This window comes from Malaya genurostris, chromosome 3 (genome assembly GCF_030247185.1).
Source record: "Malaya genurostris strain Urasoe2022 chromosome 3, Malgen_1.1, whole genome shotgun sequence".
Taxonomy (NCBI): domain Eukaryota; kingdom Metazoa; phylum Arthropoda; class Insecta; order Diptera; family Culicidae; genus Malaya; species Malaya genurostris.
This window is the reverse complement of record NC_080572.1, coordinates 303,169,857-303,197,244: the sequence shown is the minus strand read 5'-3', so window position 1 is coordinate 303,197,244 and position 27,388 is coordinate 303,169,857. Positions and strand designations below refer to the sequence as shown.

General features: G+C 37.5%; 1 protein-coding gene across 3 annotated transcripts in view; it reads left to right on the top strand.

Moving 5' to 3' along the window:
• LOC131439073 (homeobox protein homothorax-like) overlaps positions 1-27,388 on the top strand; it is a 158,194-nt gene that overhangs the window by 65,304 nt on the left and 65,502 nt on the right. For all 3 annotated transcript variants that reach the window (XM_058609622.1, XM_058609623.1, XM_058609621.1), the window contains exon 3: positions 9,390-9,418. The gene's annotated coding sequence lies outside the window, so the exon portion shown is untranslated. The remainder of the gene's footprint in view (positions 1-9,389; positions 9,419-27,388) is intronic.

Here is a 27,388-nt window from a genome sequence, read left to right as displayed (position 1 = left end):
GTAGTGGAATTTGACCTTCTGTTTCAACCGACTTCGCAGCCGATTCAGAATGTACAGAACCATTGCATGGCTAGTGCTACGATTCTACTGACACTACGAATCCTTCCAGGTCGGGGCTCGAACATACGACAACTGGTTTGTAAGACCAGCGCCGTATGGATTGAACCGCCAACCCAGGACAAAAATCGTATGAACTTCTTAAATAAGCTTGAAAACAAATCGAAACACAGTGGATAATTTGTTGCTTATTAGTTGCTAATTAGTCATGTTAATTTTGAATTTGTTGCTCATTTATTTTTATTATTTTCAATTGATGAAATAAGTGAAATACTCGAAAACATGGAAAATAAATTGAGCAATCAAATTTAAATTTATCGTAACTAATTAGCAACAACTTATCCAGTAAATTTTGATTCGTTTTCAAGCTTGTTTAAGAAGGGTACTTCGTTAATTTATACGAACTTAGCGAAGTACTCAATAATAAAGTAAACAACAAATTCAAAATTACCGTAACTAATTAACAACTTAATAGGAATCACCTATCCACTGGGTTTCGATTTGCTCTTAAGCTTATTTGGGAGAAGTGCTTCATTACCTTCACATAAACTTAGCGAAGTACTTAAAAAAACGAGCAATAAATTCAAAATTATTTTAACTAATTAGCTACTTATTAGCAACAAACTATTCACTGGGTTTTGAGTTTTATTCAAGCTTATTTGAGAGAGGTGCTTTATTAACTTCATATGATCTAAGCGAAGTATTCAAAATAATAAAAAAGTGAGCAAAAAATTCAAAATTATCGTATCTAATTAGCAACATATTAGCAACCACCTATCCACTGTTTTTCGATTTGTTTTCAAGCTTATTTAGAAGGGGTGCTTCGTTAACTTCATATGAACTTAACGGAGTATTCAAAAAATTTAGCAACAAATTCAAAATCACCGTAACTAACACCTATTTCCATTATCATTGGTGAGAGGTGCCTCGCTAAGTTCATGTTCATAATTTTCTCAGAGATGGTTGTATGTATAACAAGTTGTAAATCAAGTTCGAAGATCAAGTGGCTTTTAATTTTGGGCTCAGAGATATAATGGGATAGAAGAACAAACCGGCAATACGCATTTTTTTCCAACAAGTCTGGATGAGACAGTTTGAATGACGAATAAAAGACATTATCGCATCATTAGGTAAAGAATTTTAAGTGTAGAACCACATTTCATTGTTTATGTAACTATTTTTTTTCAGGAACTCAATACTGGCATTATTTGCTTCTTATTTGGCATCAAGCAATTTAACAACAAATGTGAACGTTAAGCTTAAATTTTAAACAAAATTGTTTAAAAAAGTTAAGAGGCGTTATTATTCTAATTTGTTTTTTTTTTTGGCAAATTTTTTAATTCTTTGAAAAAGTATTCGAATTTTTTTTTCGAAGAGTGCCCAATCAATTTTCTAAGATTTCTATTGGACGGCTTTTATGAATAAATACACGGTGTCCCAAGAATAATTATTCGATTTTCAAAGATTATTCACAGAACATCGATTGTTTCGTTGGCTGTGTAGCACGTAGTACCGTCCTGTTGAAACCAAACATTTTTCATATATACATTTAATGAATCAACCTTTCAAATAAATGTATAATCATTGAAATCTATCAAAACGTTTTTTATTATTAAATTTTTCAATTCGAAATTTGTCGTGGGACACCCTGTATATTACTTATGGCCTGTAAAATCAAAAATAGTTTCCGAGTTATAACGATTCGAAGCAATTTGTATGAAAAAAATTATTCACCCCGTTAAAAAATCGGACTTGATTAAAAAAGGGCATCCGTGCAAAACCAATGGTTTGTCAAAATGTGTGCAAAGTTTCATTCAAAGCTCAATAAGTTGATCCTGATTTTGCCACTTCTTTGCAGGTATGGCTCAGATTGAAAATTGTACCTTAGGTTACTGTCTACTGTTGGCCGCAACATGTGGCCGAAAGTTGTCGTGATGAAAAATTACGTACTCGTATCTTTTTTCATACTACGATCGTTTTCCTTCCAATGACCCATTCAAACGAATTTATTCGGGTTGATACAATAGTAGTTTCTCCGCCTCGCACATATCTGTTTCTCCGCCTCGCACATATCCGCAAAAAAAAATCGAGAAACCAGTAGTTAGTAAGACCAACAAACAAAAACACTGCTTTGGTGAAAATTACCAGGACAATAATTAACAATGGCGGCATGAATCGTTGTCGTCCTGCCCGTTTGCCTCCAAATAGTTGAGTGTGGTTTGATGAAATAGCTTGATTTTATTAAGAAATGTATCGAGAATCGAATAGAATACACGAGACATTTTGATGATTATTTTACCCTAGTACATCCATATCATGAGATCTTAGGGTAAAACGCTTTTTAATCTTGGAATAACTTGTTAGAAGTTTACTAAAACTAGTTTATCTAGAGAAAAAATAATTGTAGAATGAGAATTTTGATTATTACACTGAGTTACGTAGTGGTATGAGGTATACTGATATAAGTGACGTGACCAACAAATTGCTTTTGTTTCATTGGGCCAAATTTTGTTGATTAAGCCTAAACCGATTTCAAAAATCTTAGACGCATTTGAGAGCTACTATTAGGTGTACAACTTTGCTTCCGCCGTTTTTTTCCAAAATTTAAAGCTTTATTGCGAAAAAGTGCTTACAGATGTATTATTCAAAGTATTGTCCGTCGCTAGCGACAACTTTCTCTCATCTCTCCGGAAATTTCCGGATCCCGGTTTGAAAAAAGGAGTCCTTTTTTGACGCTATCCATGAAGCAATCCATTTTTCCAATTCTTCGAAGGATTGAAAATGTTGATCTACCAGGCCGTGTGCCATCGAACGGAATAGGTGGAAGTCAGAAGGGGCGACATCTGGGGAATACGGCGAGTAGGGCAAGACTTCCCATTTCAGCGTTTCCAGGTACTTTTTGACTACTTTTGCGACGTGAGGCCGAGCATTGTCATGTTGGAGGATGACTTTGTCATATCGCTCTTGATATTGTGGCCGCTTTTCTTTTAGCGCGCGACTAAGCCGCTGTGATGGTTTCACTCGGTTTTAAGAGCTCTTCATCAAGCAATGCTTCTAGTTGTTCATCTTTGAAGGTTTCTTCTCTTCCACCACCATGTTTGCCTTCGACATCGAAATCACCATTTTTAAAACGTTGAAACCACTTCCGACACGTTCTTTTACTCAGAGCAGCATCACCGTAAGTTTCTGAAAGCATTCGATGCGCTTCAGTTGCATTTTTTTCGAATTGTAACAGAAAAGTAAAACGAATTATAACAGCAAATGGCGAGAATTGGACACAAAAACAGATATTTTCGAGCGTGAATAATACGAAAACAAGAACAACTGTCACTGAAACGGCGATGACAATTCGTTAGGCACTGTACACACTCACTTTAAAGGCATTATCATCTATGTATTTTAACCAGCCTCAGCCGGTACAGCCACCTATCGGAAAACGGCGGAAGCAAAGTTGTACGCCTGACATGTAAAATTGTGTGATTTTGAAATTACTTGACTTGAATCGAATGAAAAAAAAAACAAAAAAAGAGATAGCAACAGCGCGACTTGAACCGAGAAACATTAGATCACAAAGCACACCAGTTAATCGATTGAGCCACAGAAGCACATTTCTGTGTAATGAATACTTTATACATATAATATCTATCCATACACTCGGAGTTTGTAAAATTCTGCATGGATGGAAAATTGCGTCATTTCACAAGTTAAGTAGTTTGAATTGTATCGTTTGTAGAATTCTGTCACCTGTAAAATTCAAAATTCTTTTCTGTGTAGAATCTTTCATATTCGACTTCTGCGCGATTTCAGAATTACTGACACTAGGCCGTAAGAATGAAACGCAGCATGCTGAAATTTTGCTAGTAAATGATTTATCTTGCTCACCCTTTTAAAACTGAAATTCAAGCTTGCTATGTTATAATCATGCGGTCCATTGTTTTCCATTCGAACCGTATCTCTTTCTAGCTCGTGGGATTTCAACATGTTACAATTGTCGTGTCTTGCTCCCAACCCTTCTTTAGTTTCGCCAAGCACTCCTTTTTCGATTCAAAAATCAAAACGATCCTACCGACGACGATCGGAAATAGGTCTGGTTGCCTGTTTTTTTTTTCTAAATGTAGGAAAAAATCCCTTTGGAAACAGCGTGTCTGTTCCCTATGTAGAATCAGTTCCAACCTATTTGATGTTCTGTCGACGATGATCGAATCTTCTTTAACATAAATAAGCTTTGCGACTGTACCGAATTACCAGCAGTGAAGGCCATAAACCAACCCACGGCTGCCAACAAGTGTGCAACATAATCCCAGGCCTGGAACGGTAATTTAAACATCGTAGAGATAGACTAGACTGCAAACGATTCATGAAGAGAAGGGTTCTATCATCACAATAAGTAGAAACGACGACAACCAGCGAACATTAGCCAAACTCGATTCCAGGATAATTTTTCGTGGCAGTCGAACACAGAAGGATAGAGCAGGAATACGTACGCATGTTTATGTGCGGAATGGAATGTTTGTGTGTGTTTCTCCATAGGTTATGAGTTTTCGGTGCTTTGATTTGTTTTCTGTCGTAATGACAAAGCTACATTAGCCAATGATCAATGGCATTCGAGCGATTATTTTGTTACGGAATTGACCTCGTACAATGGAAACAGTCGCTGGCGCGTTTAACGCAGAAGGGGACCAGTGGAGAATGACCAGCAAAATATAGACCATGCAAAACGTGGTTGAGAAACCATGCTGCTGACTAATTTCACGCAACGCATCGTCATTTTCGCCCATCCATTCTACCGCGCTATTAGCCTACTATGCCATCAGCACTAATGTAACGAACCCTCAGGTGAATTCTGATGAACGACTTTTTGTCGTTTACCTTCCCATTGTCGGCGGTGACAGCTAAAAGGCAGGAGCGCTTCTGCCATCAGTGGATTCGAAAGTTTCGCTCATCATATCAGAGTAGGATGTTTTACTTTTTTTTCTCTCTCTCTCTTTTCAACTAGAAGAATAAAATCCCGATCGATGGGTTTATCTCTACGTCATGCCGAATTTCCCACCTCTTTCTCGTTTTTTTTTTTATATTTTGTCGCCTGCCTACTATGATGAGGTCAGGCTTTCATCCTCGACCGTTGAATGCGACGACGGGTGAAATGGTGTGTTGTTAGAGTCAAGGGGAGGGTTGTAAAGGTATCAGTGCGTAAAAGTGATTTATTCATGCAAACAAAACACGCACACCACTTTACACAGGGAAGGGATGTTCTGACTTCTGTCCGCCAATAACCCAGGGTGAAGCATGTTTGTGTGGTTTGCGTGCTTCATGGGAAGATTGATGGGTGAGGCTGCAAACGGATAAAATATGCATTTAAATGTTTACTTCTGTTAAGCTGATTAGGTGGGACTTTTTTTATCGTACAAAATGAAGAGTCATTCGAAATATTAGAGTAATGCAAGCACGGGTGTTAACGATCACGGAGGATGACATCATTTATCAATCCGAGATGGTTCCAAATTCAAGCGGCACGCGATGTTTACGTTAAAATGCTTGGTAATACCCAAACATAATTTCTGCGAAAGAAATGTTAATATAGGGTTGTTATTATTTGACAGTAACTTCAGAGACCAACATTAGAAACTATACTAAACTATACTGTTTAAGTCGATCAAAAGTAAGCCAGGATTGTCGGATTCAACTTTCTGTCTTACGTAACAGTTAAACTACACAATTTCCCAGATGACACAAAGACCTAATTCGTTAAATGGCGAAGAAAAATGCATGCTAATCCAACATTAATGACATTTGTATTGACTTAAAAGGGTCAGCTAGTGTGACGGGCGTATTTAAAGCCTATTTTGGGGATTAAAGACTGTCCCAGAAAGTATGAACGCAACCAAAAACCGCTGCCATTTCGCAATGGTTCAGAATCTGTCAATTTTTATGGCTGCGTTCTGTTGTTTAGACTCTTCTCTAACCATTTGTGCAGTTGTTTATTTGTTCTCATTAGTTTGTTTCGAAATGCGTGGACCTTCAGCAGAACAACGACGAAAAATTGTGTACAAATGGTGCACAGAACGCGGAATGGATGGAAGGAGGAAGTGAAAAAGCCGAGCGAAATGCAATCAGGAAGTTCGGTAAGGATAACACCTTTGAGGATAAACCGAAAACGGGTCGAAAAAAAAGGTCCTGCTAACCCTCAGTTGGATAAACGAATACTGAAGGCGTTCGAGCAAAAGAAAGAGTTTTCAGTTCGGGATGTGGCCAAAAAAGTGGGCACTTCGAAGTTAAATGTCCTTCGTGCTAAAGAACGTTTGATTCTTCGAACCTATAAGAAGCAGAAACAACCAAAACGTAGTACGAAACAAGAAGCATCGTTCAGGCCGAGGGTACAAAAGCTGTACAATACGATTCTTGCTGGAAATTTCAACTGCGTAATCATGGACGACGAAACCTACGTGAAACTCGATTACAAATCCTTGCCGGGAACACAATATTATACGGTGCGAGAAGGGCAAGTGTTAAACCAGTCCGAGACATCGATTAAAGTCGAAAAATTTGGTAAGAAAGCTATGGTCTGGCAAGCAATTTGTAGCTGCGGTAAGATTTCGAAACCTTTCATCACCATTGCTTCAGAGAACAGCGAAATATACATCAAGGAATGTTTACAAAAACGACTTCTACCCATGATTCGAAGCCACAAGGATCCTGTTGTCTTCTGGATAGATCTTGCTTCTTGCCACTACTCGAAATCAACGAAAGAATGGTATACTACCAAAAATGTCACTTTCGTCCCAAAAGACATGAATCCAACAAATTGCCCACAACTTCGACCAATTGAGGAATTTTGGGCATTAACGAAGGCACGTCTTAGGAAACATGTCTCGGCAGCCGAAACCATTCAACAGTTCGAAAAAGATTGGAAAAAAGTGTCAAAACTTGTCGCCAAGGAGTCTGTGCGGAATTTAATGAAGAACGTTCGCAAGAAGGTGCACCAGCTAGTCTACAATGGCTAAGTAGCAAATGATGAGAATAATATTCTGTTGTTGTAGTCTAATATTATCAGTATATCGAATAAAATTTTTAATATCTAACACTTGTGAATTATTTACAGCGAAATCAAAGTGCGTCCATACTTTCTGGGACAGTCTTTGAATTTCGGAATACTCCTGTTTTCGGATCTGTAAGTTTCAGAAATAGTGACCAAAAATTCTAAATTGAAATGCAATCCAATGATTTTCATAAATCGTATGCATTGCTATGAATGAAATTTGTTTTATTTTTCAATAATACATTACTAAACAAAGCTTCAGAATCATATGATCGCAGGATCTTTAATTTTTTTGCTCTGTCAACGGGATATGCTCGAAACGATTAAAAAAAGTACACCCAAGTCTCTTTTGATGCGATTTTTTATGCAGTTTTTTAAGCGACATTTTATTCGAATTTTTAGGCGAATTTTCAAAGTTCTGCGTTTTTCAGGTGAATTTTCAAAGCTATGCTGTTTTTTAAACGTATTTTCAAAGTTTTGCGATACGGATCTCTCGTATACGGATTTGTCCCGGGTTGGCGGTTCAATGCATAGGGCGCTTGTCTTAAAAGCCACTTGTCGTATGTTCGAGCCCCGACCTGGAAGGATTCTTATTGTCAGTAGGATCCATAGTACTAGCCATGCAATGATTATGTACACTAAGAATCGGCTGCGAAGTCTGTTGAAACAGAGAGGCCAAATTCCACAAAAGGAATGTAATGCCAAGACTTTGCTTTTGATCTCTCGTATAAGAAAGACTTCGCTTTAGTCTCTTTTTATGCAGTTTTTTGAGCGACCTTGATTCGAATTTTTCCAAGTTGCGTTTTTTAAATGAATTTTAAACGATTTCGATTTTTAAACGAATTTTCAAAGTTTTGCGGTACGTATCTCCCACAAAAAAAAGATTTCACTCAAGTCTCTTTTTATAAAATTTTTATACGACTTTTATGAGAATTAAAATGTTATGCGGTTTTAAGAGAATTTTGCGATTAAGCGAATTTGCCAGTTTATGCGGCATGTATCCCCCGCATAAAACAAACTTCAACTCTATTTATACGATTTTTAAGTGGTTTTTCATGTGAATTTTTAAAGTTATGTTTTTTATACAAATTTTCAAAGTTATTCGGATTTTATGCGATTTTTCTTGTGGTACGTATCCCTTGCATAAAAAAGATTTGAGTGTATTTTTCTCTGTTGCTTTGATTTACAACTAATTGCATACAGACACTACCAAAACATTGCGTTCAGTCTAATGCACTACAAGAATATTTTATTTATATTTAATATTTTATTTACATGTAATGTATTCCACAAGTTTAAATTTGTTTTCGCTCCGAAAATGTATGATACGGCAAGAAATTCGCAGCTGCGGACAATCATTGTAGTATATTAGATTCGGTCAGAATCTAATGGAAACGGTAGAAGACATCATTGAAAAAAAAACAAACTAAAATCTACCTTCATCTTTCATATTTTTGATAGGAAAGACTGTGGTTGTGACATTTTACTGATAAACATTCTTTGTCCTCAATTTTTGATGCTCTCTATGGAACGAACAATACTGTCGTAAAAGACCTCAGCAGTTAATATTTCTTCGGATACAAAAATAAAATAAAATGCAAACAACCCAAAAATGCGCGCAAATTATGAACCGTTTGGGTTGAACGAACCGTCGCACAAAGCATAACAGGCGAAACCGACCCTTAGCAACCAGGAATATTTTCCCTTTTCAGTGATTGAGCGCAGTGGGCTTACCACACGTTTTGTTGGCTTGTAAAAACAGAATCGTGAAATATTCACAAATCAATATAAAACCCAATAGATAAATTGGTGTCTTCTTTTATATATGTAATTTTTGCTCACGATTTAACGCCACCAAACCCACTGTGAATTTCTCACACTACCATCATATGAAGCACCAATGTGGAAACAATATATGAAAAGTTTACGGACTTCGCTTGAAACTGTTTCAAATTTCGGTTATTTCGCAAAAGTTTTATAGTTTTGAGTTACCTTTTCAGATTCTTTGTGAATTTTGTTTCGAAAACTATATTTCAGTTCTAAAATTATCCCCGTGAGACGTAATTGTAACCGTTATACATTTCAAAAACCAATTTCGTCTCGGCGAAGCAAAGTTTCAATATTCTTAAAATACTTAGTTGTGATAAATTTAATTGCGAAAAGTTGAGTGCTTTTGGTTTTGGAAACTCTGCCTATAATAATTTTGAATAATTGATCAAAATTATACTCTTAATTGTTTGTTCCACAATCACATTCGCTGAACTATTCTGACCTGGCATTTATTTCTTATTTTCAGGAAAGCTGCGGGAAGTTCAACGTTAATTGGTGAGTAAATTTTTCGACTAACTCATGATATTTTTCGATGAACCATTAGGATTTTTGTTTTCTAAATGCTGCATAACCGAAAATTACAGAATCATGAGCAACTGGAAGTTGTTGATGTTTCCCTTTTTCGCGGTTTCGTCTTCTCTACTTCGAATTATTGAAAAGTGCAAACCTTATTCAGCAAATTTTTCTGTAAACTCAGTCCTTCATCACTGGCATGTGCCATGTTGGCACGTTCCTCTAGTTATATGGAGAGTTTTGTTATGACTTTATTATTATTCACGAATTCATACTAGCAGTGGGGTCTAGTGGCAAAATTTATGGGTTGTGCCAGAGGTTGAAATAAGCCCATTTTGCGCATGCAAATGTGAACCAAAATTTCCGATTGTGAATCAAAAAATCGAACAGCGTGAATTAAAAAAATTGGGTAACGAAACTAAAATTGCGACTATGCTCTAATATGTGGTAAACGAAATTGAAGAGCTTTTTTAATTCAAAGTAAAACCTAAATTTTCCTTATCAAAAATCATTCATTTTTAAACATTTATTATAATATCTACAATAAATATGTGATATGAAAAGATAATACTGATTATTTTTATTTATTGTGTGTTTGTGTTTTTCAATACAATGAAATATCGGTATACTTTTGGTTGGAATTTTTTTTTATTTGACTTATTTCGTATCATCGAAAACTGCGCGCTGCACTGCGAATAAATCTGCCAATAATGTCATCAATAAAACCGCTTCTACGTTGCAACTGAGACAGCCAAGGATGTCAGGTCACTTTTTTTTTAAACCTGTGTTCGAACCAAAAATTAGTCTGAGCAAAAAAAAAAAGATACCGCCACTTTCAAGCGCTCTGTAGGACACTGTTTTTCCTAGCAATTTAAGGAGCTCATTGTCAGTCTATGATTGATTTTAGAAATTTGAGCAGCATATTCAGAAACTGTGAAACTCAGATTAATCTGTGAACCTGGCATCTCTGGTGATAGCAATTTTTTTTCAACTACCATAAGCATAAGCCAATGGAGCCGCTCCTGAAGATGTGTATACACGTTCTCACAGAGCCAAATGTGACAGAGAGAACAACAAATCTCAGAGCGGAGCAGAGAAATCTGTGCAGTAACTCATGTGCATGGAAAAGACACTAACACCGCGACAAGAGATACTGGAAATTTTAAGTTGCATGTATATGAGTTGTGTGTAAATACACGTAATTTCGGTTAACTTATTTGACTGGATGCATAGAACCCACACTTCTGAAACAAGCCAATGAAACGGAGTGTGTACGTATTCAATATGCATATTTTCGACTAAAAATGATTTTTTGTATGTTGCATTTTTATTATGAGTGCCGAGTTGAGAATGTTTGAAATTTGGCCATTTCGAAATTTGTCCTAAGGCTGTTATCGCAAATAGCCCCTGTTGTAGTGAACGTAACAACAGCCGTTCCATGTTGTCATATATATGGTCAGCAATTCAGGATAAAATTTTCAGTTGTATGAAATAGCCATAACTTTATCAAAGCTAGGAGCAGATACTATTTCCAGGCGTGAAGTGAGTAAAAATTATTTCCTCCATTATTCAACTGCTCTATCTCATCAAAAATCGCACTCGAATCTATTCAAAAACATGTTCAACATTGATCAACATCGGAAAAATTCAATAATTTGATCTTTTCAATGAATTATACATCGTTCCCGTAGACTTGTATGATATTTTTTCCATTGAAAAAAAAAAACGAATCTGCAACAGAAAAATAATGAAAAAATTTTGTTTGTGGTATTTTTGCTTTCGTTAGCCCCGCCTTGTTGGATGTAAATGTGCAATGACGTAAATATTTGACCGAACGTGAACTAGTTCTATTGAGTGATTTAATTTTTTTTTCCCAACATAATAATAATATTTTAAATCTGAATTTCGTAGCTACAATACAAACACAAATTTTCAACGTCTACAATTGCAACCTATATCGTGCCTCGTATCGTGTATCCTAGAAATTACTATTCCGTAGCAGAACAATGCCGAATTTCAAAAGAAAAGCAATCCAAAAGAAACACATTCGCACTCACTCAATAGAAACATTTCAATTTGGCAGCAGACCCTGGTCGGAAGGAGAGATTTCCTTTCCCGCAGTTGAAACTGCACTACGAAACCAACCGACCGAAATGTTTCCAAAGAAACTCAATTCCATCGTTCTGAGCCAACAGCCAACATGAAAGTTGAGAAGAAAGAAACAAAAAAATTTCAACATTCCCGCAACCCTCCTCAACCAGGGCTAAATCAGGCATCAGTCCAACTGGAGAGCTGTACAACCGCGGCCTCTTGGCAGTACGGCAGTACGGACGAGACACTCCGGTTTTCGTATTTAATTATTTACGAACGATTTGAATTTGAGTTTAGCGCTGAACCGAGAAAGAGTGGCAATAGGAACAACTTTTCCTCCTGCTTGGCTGGCTCTCGAAGTGTCGAAGGAAAAACATAACCTCACACTTTACTGCTCCGGATTTTCCCGGCTGTACGTTCGTCGTTTGCGATGTGCGTCGTTGCGTACCTTGCGACGAGGCACCGAAATGAGACGATTCTGAGAATGTTTCCATTTTCTGCGTTTGGGGAAAACCATGCTTGGCGGGAAAAATTTATGAATTGTGAAAATGGAAATCAAGAAGTTCTCTCTCTCTCCTTCTCTGTGTGTCGGCCTCTTGAACAGTAGCTAAGAAAAAAAACGAAGGAAAAATCATCACCGACACAAAATAAAACGAAAAAGAGTTGGAAAATTTGTTCATCTTTTATCACACGGATCTCTTGGCGAAATGTTTAGAGCGGAAACGGATTCAGAAAGTGAGAACCGGGCGAACAGCGCGGATGAAACGCAAATTTTTGTCATCAACTTTTTATGTCTCTTCTCTCTACAGTTTTTTTTGCCCGTAATATTTGCCTCGCTGTTCGGTTGGTTGGCCTCGGAATGCTGTCAGGGAAAAAGTTAGTTGTTATTTTTTTTCCTCATTTCACCGACATTCGCAATAAAATTGTTTGGTCGAAGTTTTACGCGCAAAGTTTACATTCTTGAGTCGAACGCAAATTAACTGGATTTATTTTTTCCTCTACTTTTGCCAACACCCTCCGTTGGCTGGGGGGCCCTGGGGGGCTGGGGGTGATGGAAAAGATCGTGGTGTTATTAACGACGTAAGTTGTTGGACTCCCTCCAATTATGATGCTAAATGATTCAGTAAATATGAATTTTGAACAGTAATGATAGTGCAAGTAGTACATTTGTGAGACTGAAATTACAGTATTGGTACCATATGGCATACTTGATACCGATTCCACGAAAAGTTTTGTGTTAAGACATGAAAAAAAACATTCTTTGTCTAGTAATACTCACTTCTAAGAAACCGAAAGCCATCGCCAGCATTTTAAAAATGGCCAGAAGCGTTAAAGTTACTCTTCAGTTCAGTGAATAGAGAGCAGAATCGCCTCGCTAGACGTGGATTTTGACGTGATGCCTCATCCCATTCGAGAGCGGTGGATAAATGTAGATAAATTCCATTAAATTATCATATTCTGCTCGTCATCAGCATAAGCTATTAAAGCAGCCTCCCCGCCGTTCGGCTCGCACAGTCACCCAGTTCGGCCCAAATTGGCCCTTTCGTAGTGATGTGCCAAGCGTGTAAAGTTCATAGAACCGAGGGATAAACGAGCGCGATAAAACGGTTCGTTATATGTAGTGACCATGTGATTTAGAAAGTCAAAACGCGTCATCAGTCAGGGGTCAGGGAACGGACGACCGAGAGGGCTGATGTGAAGTGCAGCATCCCATCAATGATGTCGAGATATGGAGGACGACTAACGAAGGAGACAGTGTTTTTTGCTGTTGCTTTCGTTGGTTCAGGATGATGATTCCGACCTTTGACGTGATTAAGAGCTGAACAGTCGTCGTTACCTTGCGATCGTACATTTCTGCCGATTGAATGCCAGTCGTGTCGGTATGTCTCAAGTGCTACTCAGAAAAATGTATAATCTTCGGCATTGAAAATCTTTGAAGTACTCACAATTGTCGGATTGCTCTTTCCATTTCCAGAACATTGGCAAAATGATAAGTGTTCAACTATTTCCACATCAAATACAATCTTTTGTTGATTTCTTAAGTATTTACTGAAACTGTCGTATTTTCGAGTCAAGAAGCATAATGTTATTGAAATCATAAACATTTTTATCGGTTTCACAACAGAAATCAGTCTCTAGAAAAATACTACTGTCAATGTTTGATTTTACTAAACAAATCAGTGAAATGATTCGTTCATCGAAACGGGTTTCGAAAAAAAAGGTGGGTGCGTAATGTCACAGACATAACTGGAGGACGTGAATACGAATAAAACAGGCGTGCTTCTTTCACACTTTCGAGTGTATGTAGATAATCGTTCGTATTGGATTGTGTAAATTTATAACTTTCATTGCTTCGCCTTCAGAATTGTAACGAGTTTTGTTAGTTTGGATACTCAGTAGAAGTAAACTTCGCATAATACTTTGGTCATATTGTAATGGTTCTAAAAACAAAGGGATGCGTGGAATTTATCCAACAACTGTTAGATAAATTCCGCAAATCGTTGAGTTTAAAACAAGAGCTGAAAAATACCGGGCCTAACAAAGAGAACACAATTTTTTTGGTTCAAAATTTACTTTATTCATCAACGTAATCTCCATCATTCGCTCTAACATTTCAATACCACTTTTGTAGAACGATTTATCTTTTGGCTCAAAATAGGCCTCCGTTTCAGCGATAACCTTTACATTCGTACAAAATTATTTTTTTCAGGTCTGCGAACAACCAGTAATCGCTGGGAGTCAAATCTGGTGAATACGGTGGATGTGGGAGCAGTTCGAAGTTCAATTCATGTTGTTCTGCCACTGTTTCGATTGACTTGTGACACGGTGCTGCGGTTTTTCTTTGCTTTGCGCGGTCGTTTCTTTGCAATTTCAGCCTTTAAACGCTCCAATAACGTTATATAATATTCACTGTTAATGTTATTTCCTTTCTCAAGATATTATCGACTATCTTACATCTTATTTTACACCACGACGAGGTTCACTAGTTGCTGTCCACTTAGATGACAATCGTTTTGATTCCGGAGTGAAGTGATGAATCCATGTTTCATCCATTGTCACATATTGACGCCAACATTTCGGTTTGTTACATTTAAACACTGCTCAGGATAATCAAAACGTTCTCGTTTTTGGTCAACAGTGAGCAAACGCGGCATCCATTTTTAACAGAGCTCACATTACATCTCTGCCGATCAACATGGATTTGTTCCTAGGCGCTCAACGAATACAAATTTAGTACGTTATACATCATTTATCATCCGTGAAATGGATAAAGGTCATCAAATAGATGCTATTTATACTGATTTATCAGCTGCATTTGACAAGATTAATCATGGTATTGCACTAGCAAAACTTGAGCGCATCGGTTTCCAGGGAAGGTTCCTTAACTGGATAAAGTCGTACCTTATTGGCCGCGAAATTTCGGTAAAAATCGGAGACATCACTTCTCAATCCTTTGCGATTACATCTGGTGTATCACAAGGAAGTCACCTAGGACCTCTTCTGTTTCTAATTTACATTAATGACGTCAATCTCTCATTGAAGTGCTCCAAGCTCTCATACGCAGACGACTTTAAATTATTCTTCAACGTATGCTGCCAATATAAGCTTTAATCGTAAACTAAATCCAATAATGTTCAACTATTCGCTTCTCGGTGTTGAGCTACATAGAGTAAGCTGCATCAAAGATCTTGGTGTCATACTTGATAGCAAATTAACTTTTTATGAGCACATATCGTTTCAAAGGCATCCAAGCAACTCTTCCGAATGACAAAGTCGTTCAAAATCCACTGCTTAAAAGCATTATATATTGCCCTGGTTCGCTCTGTACTCGAGTTCTCGGCAGTAGTCTGGTCACCTTATTACCGTAATGGAGTACAACGCATCGAAGCTGTGTAGCATAAATTTGTCCGATTTGATCTACGTCAGCTGCCTTGGAGAGACCCTTATAATCTTTCTAGATATGAACACAGATGTAACCTAATTGGACTTAAGCTACTTAGCGATCGACGCAACGTCTCTAAAGCAATGTTTATTTCCGATTTGATACTTGGTCATATAGACTGTTCTGATCTCTTCAGACTTCGGGCATATTCAATCGGTGTTATACAATAAGGAGTGTATCGAAAATAAGCTATCCACAAATTTTTCTTTCAAATTATGATAAAAAACGATATTTTAATGTTTGTATGTAATTTAATGTTTGTATGTAAAGTATAGCTCGTATTAGTTTTAAGTAAAAGTGTATCATTTGGATTTTGTATTATCTGTTGGTACTAAAAGATGAGGAGGTTTTGCGCCCTTTTCAGTAAGTAATAATAGTTGACCAACTCAAAAGGGTTTTTCCCTGCTCCAATAAAAAGCTTTCTCATAGTCAAATGTTCATGCAATATGTCAGCTAACTAACGCCACTTAATTTTTCGATCATTCAAAACGATTTTGTAGATTTTTAAAAATGTTTTCTGGTGTTACCGCCTCATTTGGACGTCCACTGCGTTCTGCATCATCGGTGTCTCTACGACCTCACGTTTGAAGTCAAAACGTTGGTTTTTATTGTTGTTTCTGATGGAGCGGACTTTCCATAACATTGTTTAAGTCATTGCTTGGCTTGAACGGTATTTTTTCTCATCAACAAAATCCCATGTAAAATCAAAACACGAAATTGTTTTCGATCCATTGCTCTGAAAATAACAAGAGTAGCGTCACTCTTAGCACAATAACTCACAAACTAATGAATAGAATATCATGAAATTTTAACATCAAATACGTATAGTTTAGTAAAGTCAAAATTCCTAATCGGATCCTACACCGAGAAGAATCGATTTAAAAAAATTATAATAGACTAGCAAAAAAAAAAACATTGTATCATTTGAATAGGACCCCTCGATGAGCTCGGTTCACTGTCAGTTTCAGTATTTTGAAGCAAAACAACAAGCGTCTGATCGCTAGATGCGACGTAGCTATGACAATGATTGTTTATGTTTGGAAAAATATCAAATTACAGTATGAACGATATTGAATATTTTTGCCTTATATCCAATGATTCTTGCAATAAGAAAGTAAAAACTACTTAGAACCATTGTGTAGAATTTATTTAGTTTGTTATTGCCTCATCCCATGAAGCATTAAAGTCATTTGTGGCAAGAAATCATTATGTGCTGAATGTAAACATATGTTTGATTCCTTCTTAACACTAGTCTTGAACTAGTCGACGCTTATTAACGGAGGGTCAATAAAATTACATTATTACTGAACCAACTGGTTCACGATTACTGACCCAACATTTTTCAATGAATCGTATGGTACATTGTAATCTTGAGTTTATCTTTGGTAGTGATGTTCTCCCACCAACATCAGTATCAAAAAACCTGATCGTGCTCTCATTTGGACTTTGGACGTCGGGAGGTGCAGTTGCCAGCAATGAAACCAGACCACTTTGCATGGTACAAAACTTTAGAAACAAATCGCATTCAGCAGCTGAATACTGGATCCGGATTCGGGAAGTGAATTTTGGATTGATTTCTGTAAAGGAATTCTAATACTAAATTCCGAATCTATTCTTTTCCTCCTGAATTCTGAACTCAATTTCAGGTCTAGAATTTAGCTTCAAAATATAGTTTCAAAATTCTGCTGGAACTGAATTTTCGAACTAAATTTCGAAGCTAAATTCAGATTCGGAATTCAATTTCAGAATTCAGTTCTAGTGATAAATTGCAACTTTTGAGCCTGTTTAGTTCTTGAACGCAGGTCGAATTCCTGAATTTTAAAAATCGATTTTTTTCTTAGAACTATTAATATATTCTCAAAGAACTATGCTAAGTTTTCCTACTTTGAATACGACTTACTTTACTATGAGGCGCCTTCTAAAATTCACCCTGTGTATGAACGGGTAGAACTAAATCATTAAAAACTTGAGTTATACTTAACACAACAGCATAATTTTTACTCCATGGTATCGAAAATATGATTAACAATTTATGATAAAATTTTCAGTAAGCATAAATATCTCAAAACTATAGTTTTCTAAAATGTTTGGCATCAACGAGTATCAATGAGAAAAACTCATGACAGTTGCTCATGACTCCATTGAAATTATTGTAATTCGTATCGTGTGTACTTCTACAGGCGAACATTTTTTACTCTCTTTTGTACTGTCTTATTAACTTATGTGTTAGAATAAGTGTGTCGTGAGTTTCTCGTACTTTTTTGCTTTTTTGCGCCATTCCAATCTTGGGAGTAATGAAATGATATCTTGCCTAATTCACACGACCTATAAACTTATAAACGATTTTAGATATTCAGAAGTATGTCGTATACACGTCATCCAGTTATGTCTGTGACATTACCCACCCACATTTTCCTTAAAAGTGCCAATTTTGCAATGTATGAACGGTTGGTAGAGAACATAATCACCTGTCTTCTGACAAAATTTTATTATAATTAAAAATGTTTTTTTTTTAAATCGATTTCAAAAATTTACAGTCAATCTTTTTCATTGTAGGACCTGATAACAATTTCGTTCATTATTTTTTTTCCAAAAATTTCACTGATCAAAAAAATTCACTAGTACACAGAGGTCTATTTTATGCGGTTTTATGTTCGATTTCGGAAATCTCAAATTTTTTTCCCAAAGATTTAAAAAAAGAAATTTTTTTTCTTAGTTTTGCTTTTTTTTCAACAGGATTTTCGAAGTTTCACGGGTTTTTACGCGAATTTTTGAAGTTACGTGGATTTCCGAAGTTACACGGTTTTTTTCACGTGACTTCTTTACGCGGTACGTATCCTCTGCGTAAAAAGAGACCTCAGTGTACAACACTTTTTCACAAAAGAACCTTAGCCTACAAGATCAAATTCAATTTGTATTGATTTCAAGCTCTGCAAAATTAGACCAGCAGCAAACGAAATTGGAATTTTACTTAAAGAATGAATGCATCTAGACGTTAATGATGTATGTGACAATGTGAAATACAAAATCCCTGTGTACGTGTACATGAGCTTCCCCCGCAGGCCAGTCAGTGATCATTTCGCTCGGGAAAATATGTCACAGTACGGAGAATTTTTTTCCATCGAAAGGGAATTATGGCGTAATTGTTCCCCGGTATCCGACTGCATAAGGCAATTCCATCTTATGTAATTTGTGGTCCGAGCGGAGGGCATCCTTGTAAATCGCTGGTTACCTATGAGAATCAGCTGATAGCACGTCAGTTTTGTGAACAACCTCCTCACTACGGTCAACCATGCACTGACACTGCGAAACAAACAACATCTTCAATCAAAGATAAAGATAATAAATTAAGATAGTTACCGCTCGCCTAAACGTTATACGCAAATTGTCCGAAGTAAAACGAAATTTTTTTGCTAGTCTATAGATTATGGTAACTCAAATCAAATCAAAACGGGTATGTGCACCTAGCATAAATTTGGGGATAGAAAATTTTTTTCCCACCTTTCAGGTTACGTGGAAATGAATCTATCAATCAAAAGTGATAAATTGGTTCAGGAATTGGGAACACCCTATTTCTGAAACTGCTTTTTTGACTGTCATATTGAAAATGCAAATGAACGAATTTATACAATTTTATTCGCAGGGATGAAAAGTTTACATGATTATCATCGTTAGAAAATGAAAGGAACATGAAAGTAGAGCGAATGGTTGAGAATGACAATTAAAAATACTAACACAAACACGATTCTTTCTATCGATTACTGAAATCTGTAAAAGCGGCTTCGCAAAACATTTAATATATGTATATGCTGATAAAAAAAGGCAACAAACAAGTACGGATTGTCAAAGCGTTCCAAACTGCCAAAAAAGAAAAAAAAACACGACACCAACAGCATCAGCAGAATGAAAAACTCTCCAAATGTACAAATAAAGAAATTTGCATAAATATGTTATAAAAGAAGCTTAAAACAACGAAACAGATAACAGAAATAAAACTCCGGCCCTACGGTTTTCATCTTCTCCGGTGCTTCTTTCTGCCTCTCCGCATCGCTCTGCAGCACTGTGGTGGGGGGGGGGGGGGGTTGGGGGGGGGGGGGGTTGAATTTATATTCATAAATGTGTGGGTGAAAGTGTTTCTGTTCTGTTAGGATGCGATGGGATGCGCGCTGGGTTCGCTTTTGTGGCAGTCCGACTGACTGTCGGACGGTCGAAGAGAAAGCAAACAATTCACAACTGACCGGTCCCGGCTTGACTCTCGAATGACTGCCCCGAAAGAAAATGCCTACCCCGGCTCCTGGGTCCTGGGACGAATAACAGAGAATTTTAATTTTTAATCCGTTTTTATGCCTTTTGCCACTTGGGATCCTGCTGAGAGAGATAGAAGAAGGTTTGGTCGGGGTTCCATTTTGCGCTTTGCATCGGGCTTTTTTTTTCTTCTATATCCTGGTTTAATTTTTTTTCTTCTAGAAGCGGCTTAAGCGAGTCTTTTGTACCCTCGGGGTTCGCTACGTTTATGCGTTTTGGACCCTTAAGAAGGTTAAACCTTCGATGCGATTAGGAACAAAAAAAAAGATTATACCTGATTTTAATTGATTTTCACGCAACATCAACAGAAAACTTTAAAAGCTGAAATTTTTTATTTGACGAACTCGACATTTAGCTTCAATCACGAGTTCAGACGTAGTTTTAATTATATACCTTTTTATTAGTTTTCAAACTCTGTTATTGACATTCTACTTATTCCATTGCACAACCCGAATCTAACAATTTGTTTAAATTTGTTAACATGCTGATTCAAATAACGCAGTCGATGCTAGTTTCGTTCACAGAGGCCTCTAGCATGCAAATATTTTACCAGAACACAATGCAAACAACCACCACTTTATCGTAAACTACTTGGACATGGGAACTGAAGTGACGTCGTGCTGATTTCGGTTGTTTACCCCCCCGGCAAAGGTGCTCTCAAGCTTCATGCTGAGTTCGTTCGTTTTTTTTTTATATCCACGAGCCCAACCGATTCAAACGAAACTGAGGGCTGTTTCTAAAAGTTTGTAACCAAATTGTCAATTAGTTCGAGTTGCCACCGAGCCTGCTGCTCTGTACATGCATGGATGGAAGAAAGCTTTTCAGTGTACGAATTGATCTCGTGACCCATCCAATCATCGACTGGGTGGGCGTTGGACCGGTTTTGATGTGGGTTTTGTCTTTTGGTTTTGTAGATTAGAGAAAGTCATTCAGTAGGCCCACTCGAAAGCAGTACGCAAAACAAATTTCCATTTTATGAACACATTCTCTGTTCTCGCTTCCCTCCTTGCCAAGACCGAAAAGTGTAGAACGAAGAATTTCTGATCCAACGCCGAGTGTATACTTATTGTATCGAACCTCTCAAGAGACTCGCTCTCCATCGGAAAGAACCGGCACCCTGGCAAAGATTTGTAAAACAACTCACCCTGGAAAACGCTTTTATGTAAATGCACTCCAAGAACTTGACTTCTAATATTCACAGCGCGCTCTGGCAAAGAGAAGGAAAGGTTCGCTAAATTAAACACACAACTGAACGAACTAAATTTGAACACGTTGCCTCCCTCCAGCCCGATCCCAAATCCTACCGAAACCCAAAGCCCAAAAGCCATTCAAGCCAAGTCGATTCTGTGTTTGCTGTTTGTCAAGGCAAAGGCACTGATGAAACCGACGACGACGACAACGACTCCATGTTTACGTAAAATTAATTTCATTCAAAATCCAACGACATTCGGAACCTTTTTCTAGATTAGTTCAGCACCTTTCTCACGCCACCTGCTAACCGTCTCCGTCTCCGTCTCGAGTCCGACTGAAAACCAGGCATTATTTAATTATTTCACCAAAATTTCTCGCTGCCTGCTCGCACCGCCACCCTCCAATCGGTCCACCAAAAACTCTGTGTCACACAAAAACCAATGCCGGGGTGTTTGTTTCCAGCCCTCCTCCCTGCCGGCGAATCCGCTTCCAGAGTGGCTGTAATTAATATGCAAAGTAAATGTTTATCAGAGTAAATAGATCACATCCAGGCGATCTGGTTTCAGCTAAATTAAATCAGCACTACGAATGATTACCGATTCCGGGCGCCAGGGGGAAGCGCGCTTTTGTTTTCGATGCCGTTTTTCGAAATTTTGTTGTTTGTGATAGAAATTGACGACCATAAATTTTGCGATTGCAGTGCAGTGCAGCTGCGATAGAAATGTAAAATCATTGTTCGGAACTCCTACTATAACGCCCAATGGCATAATGAGATGCATAATAAAAATAATTGGCACAGTGAATTCAGATTAAATTAAATGAGATAATTTATCTGTGATATCCGAATTCAAAATCGGATCGATAAATTTACCTATACTCAAAATGTTACGACAGAGTTTCATTTAACAAAACTCTTTCTGACACGAATTGGTTGTGAAAAAAAAGTGACAGCCAAGTGCTCAAAGATTCCAATCCCATGTCACTTCGTGAGTTTCATTAGGCCAATTTGAAGCAATACGAGGTCTGTTCAAAAAGTTCCCGGAATTTTTTAATTGCGCGCGTCTGGAGAGTCCGGTGGTCAAAATTTTTTTTATTGTGTTGGTACATATGTCCCTAATGTATGGTGAAATTTTCAGCTGTATTCATTGTTTACATTCTGTCTTGTAGCGGCTGGTGTAGACGTGTTTTATTGAGCTCGGCGATTTTTGTCTTGGTGACGTTGGGTGCTTCCACGTGGACGATTGTGCTTTTGTTTCGACATCATAACCGTACACCCATGTTTCATCACCAGTTATGACCTTTTCAAGTAAATTTGGATCGTCGTTGACGTCGTTTGCCAGCTCCTGAGCGATGGTAATGCGTTTGTTTTTTTGATCAAAATTCAGCAGTTTTGGAACGAATTTTGCTGCCACTCGTTTCATGCTCAAAACATTTGAAAAAATATGATGGCATGAGCCAACTGATATGCCAACTTCATCAGCAACTTCTCTAATAGTGATTCGGCGATCATCCATAATCATTTTTTTCCACTTTTCCCACATTTTCATCGATTATTGACGTGCTGGCTCGACCGGAGCGTTCGTCGTCTTCAACGTCTTCGCGGCCATCTTGGAAACGCTTATACCACTCGTAAACACTTGTTTTTTTTTCATAGCAGACTCACCGTAGGCTCTCTGTAACATTTCGCACACTTGGTTACACTTTATTTCATTTTTCACGCAAAATTTAATACAAATAAACTAACAAAAATCGCCGAGCTCAAAAAAACACGTCTACACCAGCCGCTACAAGACAGAATGTAAACAATGAATACAGCTGAAAATTTTACCATACATAAGGGACATATGTACCAGAACAATAAAAAAAAATTTGACCACGCGCGCAATTAAAAAATTCCGGGAACTTTTTGAACAGACCTCGTATATCAAAGTATCAAAAATAAAAGGGGACTTTCTCAAAATAGTCGACGAAGACGCTTTGGACGAGGTTCACTAGTTGTTGTCCACTCAGATGACGATCGTTTTGATTCCGGAGTGAATCCATGTTTCATCCATTGTCACATATCGACGCAAAAATTCCGGTTTGTAACGTTTAAACATGACCCAACACTGCTCAGAATCATCAACACGTTCTCGTTTTTGGTCACCCACTTTGAACAGAGCTTTCTCATAGTCAAATGCTCATGCAATATAAAACCAACACGTTCTTTTGATATCTTTACGATGTCAGCTAACTCACGCAACTTCACTTTTCGATCATTCGAAACGATTTTGTGTTTTTATGATATCTGGTGTTATATCTTCAAATTTTTGGGCCCCCTGAAAAAATGTGGGCCCAGCGGTTTCTCCTCTATTCTCTCGGCAGTCCCGTGCAAATTCTCTCTTAAAAAGAAAACGCTCTCTTCCATTACTCTAAGATCAACATCAAAAATAACAATGGTGTCACCTTGGATTTTTACTCTATTAGTATCACGGATAGTTGACAGCATTGATCATTTCTATTTGCACCACAAGTCTACGAGGATACAGCATCAGAATGCCGAGCAAAGCTAAACAGATCTAAATAGTGTCCACATCACTTAGTGAACAGAAAAAAGAAATAATCAGCACTGTATTAATGACCTATCTCATTACCGAGGTCGGTAACTCGCGCGGTGGTAATCGCGGGTAGAAGATTCCCGGCTCGTATGAAATACCGTCTTAATCTCCTAACGATGCTTTAGCAAACTGCGGTCGGCCTTCGCTTAATGTGCTTGGCTGCCTTGATTGCAAATATTTCATACTTAAAATAAAAATCTCCGGAAAGACTTTGAAGCATTTGTGAATCATAATCGATATTTATTTAAGAGCAGTTTGTGTAATTAAAGGGAGAGAAAAAAACCCATACATTTTTCATATTTCTTCAACTGTTGGTATGAGTGGACTGTGGATGAAAATTGAACTCGATTAAAATTCGATTTAATCGGTTTTTTATGGCCAACTGAAAATGCGAATGCGGACGGGGGAAAATGGAGAGGCGATAAAAAAATCAAACGCAAATCTTTAGCCCATTAAACAAGTCGAGACTTAATGGCCACCGAAAGGCAATAATAATAATAACATCGGAATGAGTTATGATTTTTCGTTATTTACAATAATAGCATAAATTGTCGGTCTGTTGTGTTCGCGTTCGTCGGCAGCGGCCAAGTAGTTTGTATTGCGCGAGAAAATGGCCTCCCCTTCGTAGGAGGAGGAACGAGGAGTGAGCCAAAATGAAGTGCCAATTTTTTGTCACATCGACAGCATCCCATCATCGTCATCATCGCGTAGTGATGCGCTCTGTCTGACAATTTGTAACAGTGACGGGTTAACATGCTGTTTAGCAAAATTTATTATTAGAATTTTCCTCAGCGAAATATGTTTCGTAATATTAATTTTCTATTTTTATTGCACATACTCATAAAAATCTGTCCCCACTTTTGCGAACATCTGTGTTCCACATTTGAAACGTACATACAGTGGAAAGAGAGAAAAATCTTTCAAATCTCTTCATGTCTTCGGTGCATTTTTAATGTGGTATCAGCATTACTTGGCTGACTTGTCTTCTTGCCAAGGCTGCTACTTTCCCTGCCAGAGCGAACTGGCGGCCGTCGCCACTGCATAGAACACGCGGGTGTTGAAGCGCGATTTCAAAAACTATTAACGATAGTAAACATGCTGAACACGTTTTACATGCGGATTTCAGCGTGCTTCCAGTTTCCTCCCCGGCGTGCTTCCAGCTAGCAGAGATGGCGCACTCATGGCGACGACGAGGAGGGTAAGTTGAAAACTCTCAACAAAAAAAAAACTTGAATCAGTGGCGATGGAGCATTTGAGTAAACTCAAGTGATGCGTGGATAATCCGTTATTTACAGTAACGTTTTTCGTCCGTACGACAACAGCCACTTTGCTGAAGGAAGCAACTTTCCGGAATGTCTTGAGAACCAGCCGGATTGTATGTGTTCCAGCGAGATACTTAAGAGGACAAACAATGTCGTGTCGTTTAATATTTTCCAACGATTTATCGCCGTTGCATCCACCGGGAGTCGGTACTTGAAATATTCATTTAATTTAAAATCAATAACGTAGCCTCTTAACAAACCGAAAAAAAAACAACTCACCTCGTCGAGTCTGCACCAATGGAATAGAGTCCCATTAGTCTACCGAACCATAACAAGCGTCAATCTTCGACAATTTTTACCAATATAAACGAAGTGGCAAACCGTATTTATCCCGATGAAGTAGTGAGAAAAAAAAACATTCATATTTACCATACTCATCACCACCGACACCAATATTGAACACCAACCAAGGTAGGCGCTGGTTATGGCGTCCACTTTTGACGGCAGGAGATAAAATTTGTTTACCAACACTTGAACTGCCGGGTGCTTTTTTGTACCACCGTGTCATCGTCGTCGTCGTCGTTGTTAATGGGATATTGGTTTGTCTAGTGGCTTCCACAGTTACGCGTTCTTGTTGATTCGAAGCCTAACAAATTGATTGATTTGTCAAGTTTGCTTAAAAGTTTGACATGAATGGTGCAAAAACCAAACAAATTTAAACCGGTGTGCCTATCGAAATTTATCGCCAATGCGGATAATAAAAGGAATGACTTCACCGATTTTTTTTCGCGATTTGTATTTTTTTTACAAATTAATTCAAGAGCTTAGTAAAACCACCCGCAATGCAATCACATGCCAGTTATCTGTTGATGTGGAAATCATTTATAGTCAATTACGCGATATGGAAAAATCCACACGCTGCTTTGTTCTCAGATAAGATGATTGTATTGTTTGAGCACAGCTACGGCTTCACGGCGGTTGGTCGTATCGTCATATCCAAGAGGGAATTGTGGGTCAAAATTAGGGAATAGAAAAGACCTGTCAAATTATTTTAAAATTAAAAATAGGGGGTTTCGAAACGTCTGATATGAGATTGTATTGAAATTTACTCGTGCCTATATTTGATCGCAGTAGTCCGAGACGTCATTCGAAATACTATTCCGTTGCTCATTATTATGTACAGTTATTTGCAAAGCTCAATTTTAATCACTTATTGGGATTATGTGCAAACTCGTGTTTCGAGCTTTCTTACTGGTCCCGTCGCAAATCCGAACGAATTGTACATTTCTAGGCCACTCGAGCTTGGGACGACTTTTTTCCAGTATCTTAATCGCCTTGGACATTCTGGCATTTGCGATTTATGCTACATGTCCAGCTCACTGTAATCTGCGGTATTTTATCAGGTTCCGATATTAGTACTAATCAAACAGATCTGTTACCTTCAATGTGGGAACGAAACGTACACAATTTTGTCCATGCCTACAAGCTACGGATTCTTTGTACAAAGTCCAATAAATCCTATTCGTAAATAGTGGGCTTCACCATCAATTCTATCTAAAACAGCTCAGAGCAATTGAATTTATTACTAGTTGCAAATGTGATGTGAATAGCGAATTATTAAATTCTTGTTAGAATTATAAAAAAAATACAAATGAGCCAATGAAAACTTAAAGGGTATCACGAGCAAAAATTGGTTAAACAGGAATGAGTGACATTTTGAGAGGTAGAGGATTTGATTTAAAAAAGAACCTATTTTTATCCACCTAGTGGTGTAATGATGCATTTCTCATATTACTCATTACATCATAAATATAACCGTGAAATTCGCAAAAACAACTGTTTATTGAATAGAAATAGGAAAATTTGTTCGGACCTAATCTCACAAACTGTATTTAACCTGTAGTTCCGGAACCGAAAGTAGTATCCACAACAAATTAAAAAATTCCGCCTGAAACTGTAAGACTTTTCTTTTGAACCTAGAAGTTTGTGAAAATCGATTTGGCCATCTCCAAGAAAAGTAAGTGAGATCCTTTTTGCAGTTTTTAATCACTATTTCCAATTCTTCCGAAACCGGATTCAGATAAACGGAATAGCCGAAGTTGGTTCGTTTGCCGGCAACAAACACGACCTACAAATTGGAACAGTTTTGAACGTAGTTAAACCTTTACTTACTATCTCATGCTCTATTTCGATTAAACCAATTAAACGAAATCTAACAAACGAAACAAACCTGCGTTTCTGCTACTTCTGCATATGTAAGTCAAGCTAAACAGCATGAAACATGTAATAGGATTTTTATTTTTATTTTTATTATTCTTATTATTATTACTATTATTATTATTATTATTATTATTATTATTATTATCATTATTATTATTATTATTATTATTATTATTGACATCACTACACAACGTGTACGAAATAGAACAAAGCACGCCTTGTTCGTTTTGTGTTTTCTTCTTCTTTCGGTGTTGTACATATTGTCACTCTATATGGCGATTCGAAAACTTTGACACTCATCGCCCTGCTACTGCGGAACCGGAAGTCGGATCCTGATGAAATT